Genomic DNA, 6,000 nt, shown 5'->3' on the forward strand with positions numbered 1-6,000 from the left:
CATGACCGATTTTCATAAAACATGGCTAAGAACACTCCCGACTAACTCGGCTTTCAAACAAAAAAAAACTAAATTGAAATAGGTTCATCCGTTTGGGAGCTACGATGCCACAGACAGACACACACACAGACAGACAGACACAGCAAACTTATAACACCCCGTCGTTTTTGCGTCGGGGGTTAAAAATGTGCAAATGAAATCACCTAAAGGGGTACCACCAATTTTATGATTTTAATATTGCCTATTTTAATGCGTATATTTGTCCTAACATCACGACGAAAGAATTCCTTTTTTTAACAATATAAGTATCTGTATATTTTCTGTTTTTTATTCAAAATTTGCCATAAAATCGCGCTTACAGCTGGTTTGTATTGCTCGTGAAATAAGTCAATTAATTCATCTACAGTCCTAATTAATTTTTGATCAATTTTCCATACTCATTTACGACTTCTGAATCTTATGATATGAGTTAGTTACGTGTACGCTAATTGCCAGTATGTTGTAAGGAAAATAAATGATTTATTTTCTAAAAACTTAAATTACCTATACCTTTGTCTAAAAGGCATGCTGTAAGACTTAGCTTGGTGTATAAAACTATTTCAAAATGCCTTATTTTCAAAACTTGCCCTAATTTCTCAATCCATATTGATCAAATCACAAATAAAACCGCGTCCCCAACCCAACGTACGATTCTAACCTCATACATTATGCGGGGGCGGGCCGGCCCCATAATTACAGCTTACCGCCCGCAAATTATTTCACTCTTCATTTTATTCCGACGGCAAATGCAAACGGAATTTTGGTGTCAATAAAATGTATTAATATTGATACTTAGCTGATTATTGTTATATTGCTAAAGTATATTTACAAAGAATATTAAAGCCTGACCAGAAGTATATGGCTATTGTGAAGAGGGCGCTCTGTAAGGCCGAAAGTCGACTATCATGTTTATCATAGAAATATGATCATAGGTATGTATGCCTCCCTTTTTCTCCAAAGTGAAGAAAAAGGACGGCATCTTGCCTATGATCATATTATTTCCATGATAAAAATATGATAGTGGACTATCGGTCATTCTGATATATGCGGTGACAGTTTAGTTCCTAGTATAAAGAAATTAGATATACTGATATTCCGATCAGGCTTTACGGATAATGTTGTAGGACTAAAAAAATGCTCTCAACAAGGTCACTAAGGTCCGAGTTTTGGTGTCAATAAAATGTCATTAATGTTGCGTATACTTAGCTGAATATTGTTATACTTTGTTTACAAAGAATTTTAAAGGAAACCTTATTTGCAGCACGATTTTTTTAAAACTGAAATATCACTGTATTTTTTATCAGTGTCGTTACAACTTTCATCAGTTTTGTTACTTCTCAGTTTTGTTACAAAATCCAAAAGGTACAATTTTCTGCAATTGACCCATATGAGAGAAAAAGTGACCATGGGCGGCAGGTTCTCCTCTCCAGTGCCCGGGACTGGAATCAAGTCAGTTTCCTCTGCTATCATGGCATATGCCAAAACGTTTTGGTCACCCGGGCCACAGCGACATACTTAGGTAGATTTCTTCTCTCGTAATATACGCTTTAAGGGCTTATTTAATATGTTAGTATCCAGAGAGGAAAATGGGGGGGAATATGTTTTGTCGCTTTTAATTTTAACCTACAACGACTATGTACTGGTAATGGTTATAAATGTTGCATAACAGCCAAGAGTGAGAGCACCATTAACCTGCAGATCTTCAACGTGAAGGCGACGTAAGCAATGTAAGCATGTAAGTAATATTAATTGATTGTTATGATTAAACCTACAATTTTGATAGCAAAACTTTTCTTGAACCAAATTCTTATTAAAAATAACTTTAATTAGGAGCATAGGCCTATTTTTTCAAATATTATACTAGGCATTTCGCGCGTATAGCAAACTCCAGTATCTTGCTCAATTATGTATGTTCTCGAAGATTTTTTTACTCAACCATATCAGCGAGTACTTGTTAAAGTGTAGCCACAGGCCACAGTCATGTTACGTCCATATGCTACAGCCTAAGACAACTTGATTACTAATTATTCAAGACCCTCCAACGATCTAGTACTTGAAAACGCGGCACTTTGGTATTGAAATCACTTAAATAAACTATTTCAGACTCTGAGTTAAATATGAATGGCGACTAAAAACAATGCGACAGCCGACGCTGGCACTGGCAGCCATTTTGAATACGAAACGTCACATCTGCGCTTGAATAAAATGGCGGATACATCGTTTGGTGTTCGGAGCGTCGGTGCTCCAAAAGGTCGGTAGGGGGCAGCACTGTTTATTTACTTATTTAAATTTTATTAAACCGGACAGGTGGACAATGAAATTGTCATTTGTGCTTTTTATGCGGTGCAATGACTATTAAATTTATTCGGAAGGAGGAAAGAGACAAATGAGGATGGATGGAAACAGTGCGTCAACGCTAATTCTGCGCTTTGCAGTAAGTGAAAAAGTCAAAGAGGTTTATTTTATTTAACAATAATGGTAGCATCAAAAAATGACAAGATGCAAAAGATTCGACTACAAAGAAATTTAAAAAAAATATATTAGCAAGATGTAGGGAACAAATCAAATCAAATTATTTTATTAAATATTTTTTGATTTGTGTTTTAAGTACTAACACTACTATATATAAATTATCTATTTCAAATTTTCTATTTCAGTTTAATTAGCAAGATTAGGATATATATAATAAATCAATTAATTGGAAAGCAGTGTAATTGAAGGAAATAACTTTTAAAGTGTCGTCTCCAGAGTCAGCCGGGGAGGCTGACAAGGGTTTAAGGGTTTGTTTTTATTTTCTAATGGTAAGTCTCTAAATCAATATAAACCCTTAAATATAGTAATGACTATATTTAATATATATTAAGTACCCAGTATTGTAGTTGTAGGTACAATTATTTTAAGAAATATGTCTAAATTAATTATTAAATTACGTTTAATTATTTTTAAAAAGTAAACTTTATTAATTATTTGAACTGTAAAGACATTAATCACTATTATCGGTTTATTGAAGATCAAATTAGATGGTTTTAAAAATAGAAATTTCGATTGGGGCTGACTACTGAGAATCAAACATTTGCTCATTGATTTATGGTTCTGTCTAATGACAGTAATCAGCATGGTTTCAATTTTAGAAATTCAGATTTTTTAATATTAAGTTTACGTTTTTTTTTTAAAGTAAAGCCATCATCCTCCTTGCGTTATCCCGGCATTTGCCACGGCTAATGGGAGCCTGGGGTCCGCTTTGACAACTAATCCCAAGATTTGGCATAGGCACTAGTTTTTACGAAAGCAACTGCCATCTGACCTTCCAACCCGAAGGGTAAACTAGACCTTATTGGAATTCGGTCCAATAATCCGGTTTCCTTACTATGGTTTCCTTCGCCAAAAAGAGACTGGCAAATATCGAATGACATTTCGCACATAAATTCCGAATAACTCATTGGTGCGAGCCGGGGTTCGAACCCGCGACCTTCGAAACGAAAGTCACAGGTACTTACCGCTAGGCTACCAGCGCTTCGCTTTTTTTTAAGTAAAGTATGATTAATAATTAATCACAATGAACTATCAGCCAAAGCCCGAAGACTTTCTTTAGGTGAATTCGATGATCTGATGGGTCTGGCGTTGATAATGATGAAGGTAACATATATATATAGACCCATCAGTGTCAGTCATATATGTGATTAGTGTAGAGAACTTTCCACGAGTATTCGCAATTTCGAAAACTTCTCCTCGGTGCATTGCTAATTCGGCATCTTAATTGACAGAACGATGGACTGCTAATCCAGAGATAGTCTGCAGACGTCACTACTTAAACATACATAGATAGATATTTAGAATTTTTAATTTAGTCCGGTCTCCCAATCGGCATCATTTAAACGTTTAGATTTTATGAGATATACTTAGATAAATATTTTGCACTGTCTAAATTGGATATTTTGTTTTTTTGTACCATGAAAAAATTGAAGAACAGAGCCAAAACTTTGCTGTATATTCTAATATCGTTGTAACACATACAAGCGGTACAATTTTAACAACCACGTCCATAAAACTGCACTAATGCCTAACCATTCTATTACCCTTTACAGATCGTAAGGCATCACGATTGATGCGAAAATTCAGGCAATCTTAACTACCGGTAAACGCAATACAAGTCTAATAGAACTTCTTACTCCAAGTAAAATGCACTAAGTGTTGTCGTTTCGGTCAAAAACATGCCTTCAAGCTTCGCTTTATTACTAAGGATTAAGGTCTAAAAGGTTTGTAGGACTTTGGAGTTGAGTTTAAAGGCTTAGGTCTTTGTGTTTAAAGCCTTTTTGGATGGAATCGCGGTATGCAAAAGGCGAGTTATAAATGTATCGGCGCTATCTTCAAAGGCGCATCTCTTTATAGCGAAGTCCGCGCTCCTGTCGCTGTAAGGTTGGAGGCACAGTAAAAGATACGTCAACTAGGGAAGTATTATTTATTTCATTCTAGTCATAATAACACTGTTACGCTTGACCGGGCTACCGACGGATGTTTCGTTCTTTATCGAGAGCACCAAGGTTCCTAGCCAACGTCACAATTGCTTATGCTTCGTACGCGTGTCGTAGCTATAGGTAGCTCTCACTATCACTCTAAGTGGCGTGATGGGGTCAGACTCATCAGATTGTGTTTCGATTCGATCATTACGTAGGCGTAGCGTCAACGATTGTCAGTTCGCCTAGGCCGGCTGGTGTCCCGGTGGTAGCTAAATGATGCTTTCCATAAACGCTAATTTCCCTAGCGTGTGACGTGTAGGAACTTAGGAAGCTCCGGCACGGACGCGGCCCGGGTTAAACTCATTAGGTAGGTCGAGGTGGTGTAGCGGTTTATCACGTCAGCCGCCTTAGCTGGAGACCCGGGTTCGATTCCCGGCTTCGCCACCAGTGGGCTTGATCGCTTTTTCGCTTTTTCTTTAGTGTATGGTATCTATTTCAGTTTATAACTCATTAGGTAAGTTAAATAGGTGTTTGTAATTGCAAATCAAGACTCCGAAAGCTTCCGAGGCTGGAATGAGCGACCTATGCGTGGTATGCTATTTCAGCCCAACTGCTCAAAAAATCCTAGTAAAATTCGAAGATTGAATACTTCGAAGAGGTCTTTTCACAGCAGAAAGCAGCAATAATCCAATTCATTCAGAAATTGTTTTTATTAGCTTTAAACCTGTTTTCGCTCAGCTTCCAATGTCCACAACCCTAACTCAATGGTCAGCTCAATATTTATCGTTTCGCTAGTGACCATTACGAGTGCGGCGCCATTTTTATTTCAGCCGAGACACGTGCACGATCAGTTTATGTATTTCTCTTATGTACACTGAATTGTGCGGTTTAAGTACATATACAATAGGAGTATATTTATATATCTCTCTCATCATATTCGAGCATTCTAGAATATTTAAGCTCAACATCACAAACCACACAACAGGTACATCACGCTGAAGTAGATGTACAGGCAGATCTGACAAAGATTGCAACAGAGTCAAGGTCAGCATCCAATTTACCACAGAAGGCTAACATTGCATGTGAGGTTCACGCAACAATCAAAGGCGATACGAAAAATCCACCAAGAGGAAAATCTTCTCCGAAGACGAAAGCGTATTCCTCATATGAGCATATGTCCGAAGACTCTACGACGACTCAATCTAAAATTATTGTGGTCGGTGATCAGCACGCACTCAACCTTTCTACGCAACTAATAAAGTCTCGAAATAATAAATGGAATGACAGATTCAAAGTCTTCGCCTACATTAAACCCAATGCGCGGGCAGAAGAAGTACTGAAATACTGTGACACTATTAAGAGGATACGATACCGAAGCACGAATTCAAATTTGAGATTTTTAGGTCTTTATCGCCGTCGCGCTGACGGGGGCGGCACCCACAGAGAGGTCCTGTGTGCGTGCGCGCGGCGCACGCACACAGACGCATAAGCGCGGCGGCGCAAG

General features: G+C 37.7%; 1 non-coding gene across 1 annotated transcript; it reads left to right on the top strand.

The window, feature by feature from the left end:
• Positions 1-4,866: 4,866 nt before the first annotated feature.
• Trnar-ccu lies at positions 4,867-4,940 on the top strand. Its single transcript has one exon. It is a non-coding gene; the product is annotated as a tRNA-Arg (tRNA).
• The last annotated feature ends 1,060 nt before the right edge of the window (positions 4,941-6,000 follow it).

Source organism: Leguminivora glycinivorella, chromosome 22 (assembly GCF_023078275.1).
Source record: "Leguminivora glycinivorella isolate SPB_JAAS2020 chromosome 22, LegGlyc_1.1, whole genome shotgun sequence".
NCBI classification, from domain to species: domain Eukaryota; kingdom Metazoa; phylum Arthropoda; class Insecta; order Lepidoptera; family Tortricidae; genus Leguminivora; species Leguminivora glycinivorella.